Source organism: Zophobas morio, unplaced genomic scaffold, assembly GCF_036711695.1.
Source record: "Zophobas morio isolate AGI-343-1 ecotype UQ-CSIRO unplaced genomic scaffold, CSIRO_AGI_Zmor_V1 ptg000018l, whole genome shotgun sequence".
Taxonomy (NCBI): domain Eukaryota; kingdom Metazoa; phylum Arthropoda; class Insecta; order Coleoptera; family Tenebrionidae; genus Zophobas; species Zophobas morio.
The window spans coordinates 3231573-3244843 of NW_026972123.1; the positions used below are offsets into that span (position 1 = coordinate 3231573).

The following is a 13271-nucleotide window of genomic DNA, read 5'->3' on the forward strand; positions in this document are numbered from 1 at the left end:
TAATAACAAAATAAATAATTTACGAGACACATTACAAACTCTGAAAATGAAAATATAACAGGTTGTTTAAATGTAGCAAATAGTTTCAATTCCTTTTTTATTAATTCAATACAGAATATAACAAAAACTTTAAAAAATACCCGTAATGATAGCACAAATAGACTACAAAGTATTCCATTTAATAGATACTCAATGTTTTTAGATCCTGTAGTAATACCAGAGGTATATTACATTATTTCATCTGTGGCTAATAAAAAATCGAAAGGACTAGACGGGATACCGTATTTTTTATTAAAATATGCTCCTGAAACCACAATAGCTGTGTTAACAAATTTAATAAATACTTCATTTAGTACGGGAATTTTCCCAGATAAGCTCAAAACAGCAATAATTGTACCTATACATAAAAACGGTAATACATCAAAAATGAATAATTACAGACCTGTTGCATTGTTGTCAATTTTTTCAAAAATTTTTGAAAAGGCCTTTTATCGTAGATTATATTCCTTCATAGAAAGACACAATATTCAAAGTGACAAACAATTTGGTTTTAAAAAAGGAGGAAGAACACAAGATGCTATTGTGTCAAAGTTAATGGAGATATTTGATTCTTTAGATGATAAAAAGAAAGTAGTAGGGATATATTTTGACCTAAGCCGTGCATTTGATACTTTGAATCATAACCTCATACGTGATAAACTGGAAGCATACGGAATCAGAGGTGTAGCTTTACAATGGGCAAAAAATTATTTAACAGGACGACAACAGGTGGTAAAAGTTACTTACAATCAGAGACCCTATTTATCAGATAAAAAAGCCATTAACACCGGCGTACCTCAGGGCAGCATATTGGGCCCGAAAGGAAGATAAAAATCACACAGAGAGTGAAAATCCAGCTTAGCATAGCAAAAGGAGTGACCACACGAGAGGTTAAAAATAACGTACTTTACATTGAAGAAGCAAAATCTACCTAGTTTATTTTTTAAAGTAAAGGATTGAACAAAACAGCTTGATTTTAGCACTTTGTGCTCACATCATTGAAAATAATCTGTTGCAACACTTAATTTTTCAACGAATTTCGGACAATATTTACATATACCTATCGTTAAGTGCACGTGTCTATTTTATTCCATACAAACTCTGTAACTTTACTCAACTTCAATTTTTAAATGGAATATCCATAATTTTTTAAAGAAATTGATCATTCTAATAAAAAAATTGGTCGAAAGTTATTTCGACAGAAATTCCCTCGCTATGCAACATTTTCCAAAAATTATAAAAATTTTTTACGCGTATACTTGACATGAATTTTTACTTTACAAGATTTTGTTCATCCACATTTTTAAAGGGCACGTATATCAACTTGGATTCGTATAGTATATATATATATATAATCAAAAACCTACAATACCCGAAGGTGTTAGGTATATTACATCATATTATTCATGGACATGTCCTTCGTACACCACGTTTCTCCACTTACTCTTATCTTTTGCGAGCATCCTGGCTTCCGCCCACCCTACTCCTTTCTGCTGCAGAATTTTCCCCATATTTTCATTCCACGTTGCGGTCGGTCTTCCTCTTGGTCTTTTGTGCTGAACTCTAGATTCCCATACACTTTTTACTGGAGTCTCTCTGTCCATTCTGATTAGGTGTCCATACCACCGTAGTTGGTTCCTTTCTATTTTATTCACGATCGGTTCTATATCTAGTTCTTTCCTCACTTCTACATTTCTGATTCTATCCATTTTTGTTATACCCATTACTCGTCGCAGAAATTTCATTTCCATACTTTGTATTTGGCTTTTTATTTTCTTTGTTACGGTCCAACTTTCACTTCCAAATATAAGTATTGGTGTAAAAACAGCTCGGTACACGCTCATCTTCACTTTCCTTGATATTTCCCTCTTTCCTATGAATGTATTTTTAATACTGTGGTACAATCTTGCTGCACTTTCGATTCTCGCCTTGATTTCCACCTCCTGATTGCCATTGCTGCTCAGCAGTACTCCTAAATACTTAAAGGTTTCCTCTTGTTTTATAGCTTTTCCATCTATTTGTACGCTAATGTCATGACTAGCTTTTCCCATTACCATGACCCTAGTCTTTTCTACATTTATTTTCAATTTTCTGTCCATTAATGCTCTGTTCCAGATCTCAACGTTCTTCTGTAGATCCTGTTCCGTTTCCGCGAAGATCGCCAGATCATCTGCGAAAGCACATTGCTTGATCCATACAGGTTTTAAACATCTATGCCCTACGTACAGCTTGCTCGTCTTATTACCTGTTTCTTTTATGATGTCGTCCATAACTAAGTTAAATAACAAGGGGCTTAGAACCCCTCCTTGTCTTAGTCCTTCTTTCACTACAAACTCTCTTGATTCCATGTTATCGGTCCTCACATAGTTTCTAGTTGTTCTATATAGGCTCATAATTGCTTGTCTCAATTTTGTACTTATATTTCTCTTTACCATACTTTCGTTGATTGCGGACCTTGGCACCCTGTCAAAAGCCTTTTCTATATCGATAAATGCTGCATATATATTTTTACTTGTTATTTTCGCCCTTTCCGTAAGTTGTTTAATTGTAAAGATATGGTCCTGGATGCTTCTTCCTTTCCGGAATCCACTCTGCGATTGATCAAGTTGTGGTTCAATTATCCTTCTTGTCCGCTGTTCCAAAATTCGCTCATATAATTTACACGCCACGCTGAGTAATGTAATACCTCGATAGTTTGTGCACTGAGTCTTGTCTCCTTTCTTGAAGAATGGTATTATCACTCCAACTTCCCAATCTTTCGGGATTGTGTTTTCATTCATTGCTTTGTTGAATACATCTGTGAGCAATTTCAACCCATTTCTGCCCAGATTTTTCAGCATTTCTCCCGTAATCTGGTCATATCCTGCAGCTTTACCTTTTTTCAACATTTTTATTGCCATCTCCGTCTCATTAATCTCTATTTTTGCTTCTTGTCCCCATTCTTTATCGTCTCCCACCACGTCGACGGACCTGTCAGTTTCGTCGCTGCTCAGTAGTTTCTCGAAATACTTTTTCCAAGTTTCCATAATCTCTTCTTCCTTTTTCAGCAAAATACCCTCTGCGTTTCTTATCTGTTTAATTGTTTCTTCTTTCTTGTTTGTTCGTAAACTCTTCAGAATTCTGTAGAAGAGCTTTTGGTTAGTATGATAATCCTGTTCCATTTTATTTCCAAAGTCTACCCAAGACTTTTCTTTTGCCTTCTTTATTACTTCTTTTACTTTGTTCCTTTGTTCTTTATATTTATTATAATTTCCATTTGTTTTCCATTGCAGGTATTCTCTCCACATCCTCTTCTTGATTTTCACTTCGTTCTTAATTTCTTCGTTCCACCAATGAGTTTGTTTCCTTTTTGGGTTTTCCTTTGTTGTTCCGCATGATCGTACCACACCCTTACACATCGCCTCCTTCAATACTGTCCATGTTTGTTGACAATTCAACCTTTCAGTATCGGTTTCTTCTATCATTTCTTCTATTATATTTCTATAGTCTCGTGCTACTTTAGGATTATTCAATTTGTATGTTCTTAATTTTACTTTTGGTGCTTTCTTTGGTGGGTTAGGTTTTTCTCCAGCTCTGTCTTTAGTATAACCAATGCTCGTGTTCGCTTGGACTAGAAAGTGATCACTATTAATTTCAGGCCCTCTTTTCACTCTTACATCCTGTATTACGTGTCTAAAGTTTCTATTAATTAAAACATAATCTATGATAGATTTTTCATTTCTACTTTCAAGTACTCTAGTATATTTATGAATTTCCTTATGCTGGAAGAACGTGTTCATTACAAGCAGGTTATTTTGGGTGCAAAATTCGATTATCCTTCTTCCATTTTTATTTTTTATATTTTCTCCGTGTTTTCCTATTACATTTTCCGCATCATTAAGCCTTCGTCCTACTCTACCATTAAGGTCCCCTAGTATAATCGTTCTGTCTTTTGCATTATCTACTATTTCCGTTACTTCTGCCCAGAATTCATCCTTTACTGCAGCTCTATCATCTTCGTTAGGTCCATAAATAATTATTATATTAATCCCTTGCTTCTTATCCGTCTCAATCTCCAACTTAAGAATTCTTTCCGAATAAAACTCCCATTTTTTTACAAATTCCACTATGTTTCTTTCTATTAGGCATCCCACTCCCGCTTGTGCCCGTTCTTCTACTTTAACTCCGCTTAGAATCAGGAGATGCCCATCTCTTTGTTCCATACTTGTACGACCTTTTTTCTTGGTTTCCGTTATTGCCAGAATATTCAAACCCAATTTTTCAAATTCATCCAAAAGTTCTTCTTCTTTCCCGTTCAAACCTCTAATGTTCCAAGTTCCCATTTTCCAGCCTTTTCTATGTATTTTTCCGTTAGCCAATCTCGTGTCCTTTATCCTTGCCGGGTTCGTTACCTTATGCCATTTTGTCCTATTTTGCGCTAGTTTTTTGAGACCTCTTCTAATGTTTCTGAGTGTTTATTCCATTTATAAGTCTTGCCTTCAATAGTTACTTTACTATAACCTAACTTGACTTGCTTCCCCTTATTTCTTTCCTCTTTAGCAATTTCTCTTATTTTCTTATTTATATCTCTTTCTTCCGGTGTCCAATCATCATTTATATATATTCTATCGCCTCCTTCATTCTTCAATTTTTTCTTGTTTTGCATAACCTTTAGCTTATCTTCTTTTTTACCCAGTTCAACTAAACAAATTTTAGGGCCTAATTGGTAAGCATTTTTAACTGCAACTTCCCCCTCTACAATTCTTCCTAAAAATTTTTCCATATTTTCTGCTAGTGGCTTGTCAGTTCCTATTTCTCCTTTCCACCCACTAACAACAATATTGTTTTTTCTATTATCTCTGTCGAGCTTTTCTACCCTTTCTTTAACTTTCTCTAGCTCTTGTCTTAATTTGAGATTATCCTCTTTAATTTTCTCGTTTTCGACTTTCAACCCTCTCAACTCTAGCTTGTACTCATGATTTCCTTTCCTTATTTCTTTTATATCAGTAGTTAGTTGCATCATCATTTCCATTATCTTTTCCAGTTTATCACCATCTGCTGGTTTTTCTTTTTTGCCTGGTGTTCTGGCAGTTTTCGAACTCCTACTAAAGATGTTATTCTCTTGATCAGCCATTCTTTTCCTTCCCTTTTCGTCGGTGCTATTCTCGTCGGTATCGGTCATTTTATGCGCCGCCACTGACTTACGGTTTCTATCTTATCAGTTCGCTTTTTCGCTATTTCGCTATCACTGCCTACTCCCCGCTCCGCACTGTTCCCCGGGTCGACCCCTCGTAGGTTACAGCTCGGTTTTCCTAACCTAGACAGTGTTTGTTTACGTACCAATTTATCCGAATTTTGTTATGTACATGCACTCCGGTCTTTGTATTATCACTTTTTAATTACACTTTCGCACTTGAAAACTCAATATTTCCCACTAAATTGGGTTTAATATTGGAGAATGTTTCTCTCTGCTTGCGGAGTGTTAATGAAATTAAATTATAGCAAATGTCAAGTAATATGTTTGCTAAGTACTTTAAGTCTGTATATGATTCAAACGTGAACAACCAAAACCCTGAATTAAATCCCTCTTTGTTTCCGAATAACGTTAATTTACATGATATTGACTTAAATCCTGACTTGATTCGAAACAAACTATTAATTCTAAAACCTAGTTTAAATCCAGGACCAGATGGAATTCCTCCTTATTTCCTAAATCAGTGTGCTAGTAGCTTAGCCTGGCCTGTCTTTTTACTCTACAGAAAATCTATCGACACTGGTATTTGTCCCAGTATTTGGAAACAATCTCATGTGATTCCCCTGCGTAAAACTGGAGACAAATCTGAAGTTACTAACTATCGACCTATATCGATTATTTCTGCTTTATGTAAGGGTTTAGAATCAATTATTAATGAACAACTTATTCGAATGTACAGAAACATCTTTTCACCGTATCAACATGGATTCCTTCCTAGTAGAAGTACAGTGACTAATCTTGCTATATACAATGAATTTATTATCGATGCTTTTGAAGATGGATGCCAGGTTGACTCGGTCTATTTAGATTTTAGTAAGGCGTTTGATCGTATTAACCATACTCTTCTAATGAAAAAACTTTGGTATCTCGGTATTTGTGGTCAACTTCACAAATGGATTTTCTCTTATATTACCAATCGTATTCAAATAATTTCGTTAAAAGGATTTCTATCCGATCCTCCTTAATACCTTCCGGAGTTCCCCAGGGCAGTCAACTTGGTCCAATACTCTTCCTACTATTTATTAATGATCTTGTAGTATCCCTCTCTACTTCGAATCTACTGCTTTTTGCTGATGATTTAAGAATTTTTTCCAAGATAAGTTCCTTTGAAGATTGTTATCGGCTCCAAGCAGCCCTGGATGTTACTACCAAGTGGTGTATTAATAATAATATGATGCTCAACAATGACAAGTGCAAGATTATAACATTCTCTACAAAATTATGTAACTATGTATTCGCCTACGCTATAAATAATAAGCTTTTGGAAAGAGTGAATGAAATTAAAGATCTAGGAATAGTTTTTGATTCTGAACTACGCTTTAATAGCCACATAGATTATAATATTGATAAGTCATATCGTGTAAGTGGCTTCATAAAAAGGATGACTAGTGATTTTCACTGCGTTGCTGCTGTTCGTAAGCTTTTTATTACACTAGTTAGACTTATCTTAGAGTACGGCATAATTATTTGGTTTCCTTTTTACGAAGTCCACGTAACAAGACTAGAAAGAGTGCAGAGAAAAATGTGTAACTTTTTAATTTTCAAGATGGGGCTTAATAAATCGCAATATAATTATGATCAGAGACTTAATCTAACGGAATTGGAAGCACTGTCGAAACGCGTTTTGAAATTTAAGCTACGATTTGGGTTCAAACTCTTGCATAATCAAATAGATTGTCCACAGCTTTTGTTGCTTTTAAATTTCAAAGCTCCTTTAGTTAATACCAGAAACAGCGATATATTTGTTTGTCCCTTTAGAACAACTAATTTTGGTTTAAATAGCTCTGTTGTTAATAAAATTGTGGCTGCTATAAACAATCTACCAGTTAATTTAGATATTTTTAATTGTAAGGAGAGTACATTTAATTTTTATTTAAGGCAAATGTAGCCATCAATTCTCTTATTTATATTTTATTGTCTCTATTGTAACAGTTCTGTTTGACAATAAATTAAGACCCACCACTGACCCGGAAATGACAGGCATTCAGGCAAGACTTCTATCATTACGGGTACTAAGACCAAGTAATGATATGCATTGATTAGATTAACAGAACAACTTTCTAATTATTATTATTATTATTATTATTATACGACTGCCCTCGACAATTTTTCATTGAAAGACTATTTTCTTCTAAAAATAAATGTATTGTATTAAATAAATTCTTTCCTGTGTGACTGTCAATTGGTATAAGTGATAAAAATCTTTCAAAAACATTTCCTTGGGAAGTGTATTTCAAAGTAATTGCCAGTTGGTCCGTATGTGACAAATCTGGAGTAGAATCCACAATAATTGAATAATATTTTGTATCTGCATCGTTTATGTCCTCAATAATTTTTTTTATTACTTGAGTTGCCATTATGTCGATTATCTCTTCATAAACCGTTTTAGACAAGTAACTTGCAACTAGTTGTTCGGTTTGGCATTTCACTATATGTTGTTTCAAAAAAGGATCAAATTCCGCAATAAGTTCCATAAGTCCCATAAAATTTCCATTATGTGATGAACCCCATTTTTCATCATGTCATAATAACTGCCACAACTCGCCTCGGGACATTGTAATAAGATCCACAGTCATTTTTTATTTTTTCCTGAAGATGCCTGTCAACAACGTTTTTGTTTTCTTTGCGGGATGACCAGGTTAGCAGCGCCTTTTTGTGATCCTGAGATTCTTCATGACTGTCCAAAGTACGAACTATGTTTGCCCAATCTGAATAACCACTCATTAAAGATGTTTGTGTTCTGGAGAATAATTTGACACTAAACCGAAAACACATCCTTTGCTTTTCGAATAGGATAACCAAGATCTCGTTAATTGTTGCCCATTTTTTAAATGTTTCAGAAAATATTTGTTTGTAAATTGTCTGCTCTGTCCCTTATAATTCCTGATAGACTCAGAGTTAATATTGTCTTCCCTTTTATTTTGGAAAAACGAGCTTTCTTTTGATAGGCAACTTCCGATAAAATTTTCATTGTTAATGCTATATCTTTAAATTTATCGTTAAATATATCACTTACGATTTGTTTAGCCTCATCTTTAATCATGTTTTCGTCGACTGTATCGGTGACGGTGGTAGCGTAGTTGTTGCATGAAGTTCCAGCAGCATTTTTCACACTTTTCAAAATAACTTCATTTTCACCAGTTGAGTTATTTGAAGTGGAAGTAGAAGGTTGAGGTGTAAAAAAACTTGTGACTTTTCGACATTTTGCTAGTTCCTGTTCATGTTGAAGCTTAAGTTTCCTCTTTTGGATTCCACTGAGATATTTGCGCTCAGACATTTTATTTAATCAAATACTTAATGAATAAGTTGTAGTATTAGTATTTAACAAAACGAAAATAATTATCTAAATACCTTAAACACTGTTGATTCCAAAAATGATAATATATAATTCGACGCAAACTGAATTATGGAATTTTTAATTTTTAACACACTGTAATATTCGCAGAGCAGTACACTTTTAAACTTACTGAACGAACAGAAAAGAATGAGGGAGTGAAAACAAAACGTTTTGTAAAATACTGCACCCATCTGCACCGGGAACTCTTTATGGTATCCCAGATGTAGATGGCTGCCATAAATTAAAGGAAAGGGCAGAAGTGACCAGATTTGCAAACGGTCAGCCGAAGACGAAATTGTATTTTTGTAAGAACCAAATTAGAAACAAATTAGTAATAGCTATATAGATAAATCCTTCAATTTAAGGCCGGAAAAATGTTTGAGAAGAGCTAAACCAATCAAAGCACTAGAGCAAGCCAACCCTTTTAGTAATCTTAGAAAAGTGATAAAAGAAGCTGGAAGACATGGAAATGGGCTGTTCAATTTCCATTTCTAAGAAGAGTGGACGAACAGAACGAACTGATGATTGAGAATTAAAGATGAGATGCTTAATATGGCATGCGACAATAGTCGTATGTAGAACCCCCACTCATATAAAAACAATGTTTAAAATGTTTTAAATAGCGTAAAGTTTTATTCTTTCTAAGAAATTGATATCGTTAACTTGGTCATTGCTACTGAAAACTGAAAGTATCGGCAACAATGTTTACATTTCTGGCAAATTTTTTAACTCTTAATTTACCTACTATATAAAGATCGTGAACGGATAATATGTAACACGGTGATCCACCCAAGTCTGCTTTGTACTAAATTCTTAAATCCAGTGACACTTCTCCAAGAATTCATAGCTATTTTATCACTAGAGAGCGGATTTCTAGGTTTAATGCTTTTTGTGAAAAATGTAAGCACTTCAAAACTTTTTTATATCTGTAACTATGATACAATTTGGAGTCATTTGACACATTTTTTTTATGCTCATTTGCTTTTTTTTCAATTTTATGCATATTAAAACTTATATGCTTATTTAATGCTTTTTTCGACGAATATGAGTTTTAATGCATATTTTGTTCAAATGCCGGCCTTGTCGGGATGACAAATACTTGTTAGTTAGGCGTATCGTATAGTATGCATTTTACCTGGACTTGACCATTGAAGTACACTTACTCAAGACCCTTTCTGTGAATAGGTTCCGGTCGTTTGGGTAATAAAATTTTATTATAGGATTGGAAAAATACTCCATAGATTTTATGACTTTAAATCCTTACTTCCGTTGATAATATAATGAATTAAAGCTTTTAACCAGATGTTCTTTTTGGGCATTTTGCGGCAAGACCGTTGAATATTTCCTAGAAAAAAGGATTATTGTACCCAACCACCTACCTTAAAATTTTTCTAATGGAAACTTTTAAGTAAATGAACCGTTTATTTCACAACCATCAGTCTATCGCATCTGTCGTAGTACAGTGTTATACGTGGTTCTCCCTTGTTACATGTTGAGTTCTTTTTGGTAATATTACTAATATTTTAAAAGAATGCCGAAAGTAAAATCGACGCCGGATGAGTGAATAAGAGATTTTCCAGAATTAAAATTAGAAAACAACAAAATATTCTGCAGAGCTTGTGTGAAGTCCGTAAGCCCACTAATTTTTTTTATCTATTTTCCTATCTTAATCCTGTATATGTACGTTGTTTTAGATTCAAAGTGATAAAAAATATAACGTGACGCAACATGTCAGAACGACTCTTCATGTAGAAAGGAAGAAAATGTTTGAAGTTTCTAAAATTAAACAGCAGACCATACATGAATCTCTTGCATCTACTTCCACAAAAGATAGCAGTTTCAATTTAATTTCGATTTATGTAAAATAATGATCCAGTCCAATATACCTTTAAAAAAATTGGAGAAAGGCCCTCTTCAAGAATTCCTTGAAAAACACTGCAATCGACATATTCCGGTTGAAAGTACTCTCCGAAAAAATTATGTAGGCCCAGTGTTTCAGCAAGTTTAAAACGAAATTAAACATCGCATTGGAGATAATTATTTATGGTTCGCTGTCGATGAAACAACCGATAGTTGTGGAAGATACGTGGCAAGTTTAATTGTTGGAATCTTCAATGAAAATTTTCCTAGTCGAGGGTATGTAGTAAGTTTGAAAATGTTAGATAAACAAATGGCAATACGATTACCAGATTTGTAAATGACAGTCTTACGTCACTGTTTTTGCCAAATAAAATTTTATTGATGATCTCGGATGCAGCTCGTTATATGTTGAAAGCAGGGAATAATCTAAAAATATTGTACCTCAATTTAATTCACTCTACTTGCATTGCCCACGGTTTAAACAGAGTGGCTGAAGGAATACGTTTGCAGTTTCCTACTGTTAATAAATTAGTGGCAAATGGTAAAAAGATTTTTGTTAAAACCCCACTAAGAGTGCAACATTTTAAGGAAAAATTTCCAAACACACCATTGCCCTCAGAGCCGATTATAACGAGGTGGGGAACATGGTTACAGGCCACATTTTATTATGACAAATATATCAAAGAATTTGAGGAAGTAGTTACGGAGTTTAGCGAAGATTCTTCTCAATCGGTTAAAGATTGCATACATATTTTAGAAAACAAAGATTTGCGACAAGATCTAGCTTTTCTAAGAAGCAATTATCAATTCGTATGTGAGGTAATAGAAAAGTTAAACCCAACATGTTGTTGGTAGATGCCATAAACTTAGTGAAAGAATTTAAACAACAAGCAAATGCAGTAAGGGGTGATATTGGTACTAGAGTATCTCAAAAATTTGACGAAGTGTTAAATAAAAATGTAGGTTTTGGTGTTCTTTCCGACGTTGCTCGTGTTTTACAAGGCCAGAAGGTGGAAAATTTGGAGTTAGATTCAACATTAGTTGCAAAATTCAAATTTGCGCCAACAACGAGTGTGGATGTTGAACGCACATTCTCCAATTTTAAACACATTTTAAATGATCGGCGAAAAAATTTTACAGTGGACAACTTGGAACATATTACAATCATAAATTGTTTTAAAGAAAACTGAAATACGTGTGTAAAATATAAAGTCTAGGATTATTGTAATAATATTTTATCCAAAGTTCTAAGAAGCGTTCTTTGATTCGTAATATGATTATGTTTTTAATGCTTTTTTGCTTAAAATAAAACTTTTTTATTGAAAATGTTGTACTTATTTAAGCGCTTATTCTTAATTTTTTTGTGCTTATAAATCCGTTCTCTAAATCATCATCATGTAGTGCTAATGATAAGGCTTGGTCTGTTATCGCAGCTAAATATCTTTAATTTTAGGCCCTCTAACGTTTAAGTTATCATTTTTCCCTTAATTTTATAATATGTTTGGTTGAAAATACAGAGAAACGTGGAAGGATATTCACGCCTAACAATATTCTTACAGTAAGTACCCGGTACGTACTGAAATACTAATATTTGTAGACAATTAAGACTTAGTACACCAATAAATATCATTATATTAAAGGAAACGATTTCGTGATTCCAAAACATTTATTTTTTTTTGTCGAATAAATTCTGTCGCAAATGTGCAAAATTGAACAGATTTTAATCATTGCATTCGTATTTTTTAGATTTGCTTAAACAGGTGACTCAAAACAATTAATGAATCAGTCAATTTATTGTTGATCAAATTAAGAACGAGCAACCATATTTTCTGGAAAATGTGAGAATACACTCGTCTTTATAACAATAAAATAATGATAAGATAGAAATTATAATAATAACATTCAGAGTATTTTGTTCAATGGAGGCTTATGACTGATTTCAGTCGTCTGTTTTGGGGCGATAAACTCATTCAAATCAAACAAATGTCTATGTGACATTCTTCCGATGTAATGTATACCCGTTGATAATGTGCTGTAAATAATTGTTTTGCACTCATAACCTTTTTTAAAATATCATTAATATTATGTCGTGGATATGGATTTTAAAATCATCAACTGACGTTCAGTTAACGTTTAGCCCTATTTTTTTTTTTCAGTATTACACTGATATACGTGTTACCACTGTTTTACGCAGTCGAAATGTAAATAATTTTTTGTAGAAATGATTAAACTTTCATGTATTCTGTTTTGCTCAAAACTGATGACAGTGAAACCGGAAAAGATTAGATATTCCAATAAAATTGAAGGATTTTGGTATAGAAAACGTAACCGATGAAGTGCAAGGTTATCGAGTTTTGTCACCAAATATAAAAAAATTGTGTTTTTTTGTCATTTAGAACTAGTAAATATACCAACCAGCCAGTTTCTTTTTTCATATTCATGAAAAAAGTTTTGCTGCTTATCCCTCTACGTACCAACATACAGATATTGTGCGAAATTCTTGAAGAATTTTTTTTCATCGATGATGTCAATACACAAATGTGTGCAATTGTTTCCTATGGTATCGCAAAAAAAACTAGTCCTTGACTTTTAAACTAGTGTGATAACCTGCTGGGTCTTACCCTTTGCACTTTGGGCCCAGGAATTAAAGTACCACGAGAACCTTCAAACTTTCAATTTGTCTTTTACTATTATACCAAGCAACACCGTACTTGCTGTTAGGAATTTTACAGTGACATTTTCACACTACCGCATTCCTAAAAAAAAATGTTGCCTCTGTCAAATGTATTCTGGATTTTCATA

General features: G+C 33.6%; 1 protein-coding gene across 3 annotated transcripts in view; it reads left to right on the plus strand.

Annotated features, from left to right (window-relative positions):
• The window catches only part of LOC135130899 (cytochrome P450 4C1-like), a 30581-nt gene that overhangs the window by 7323 nt on the left and 9987 nt on the right, over positions 1–13271 (plus strand). The gene's annotated exons all lie outside the window — the stretch shown is intronic.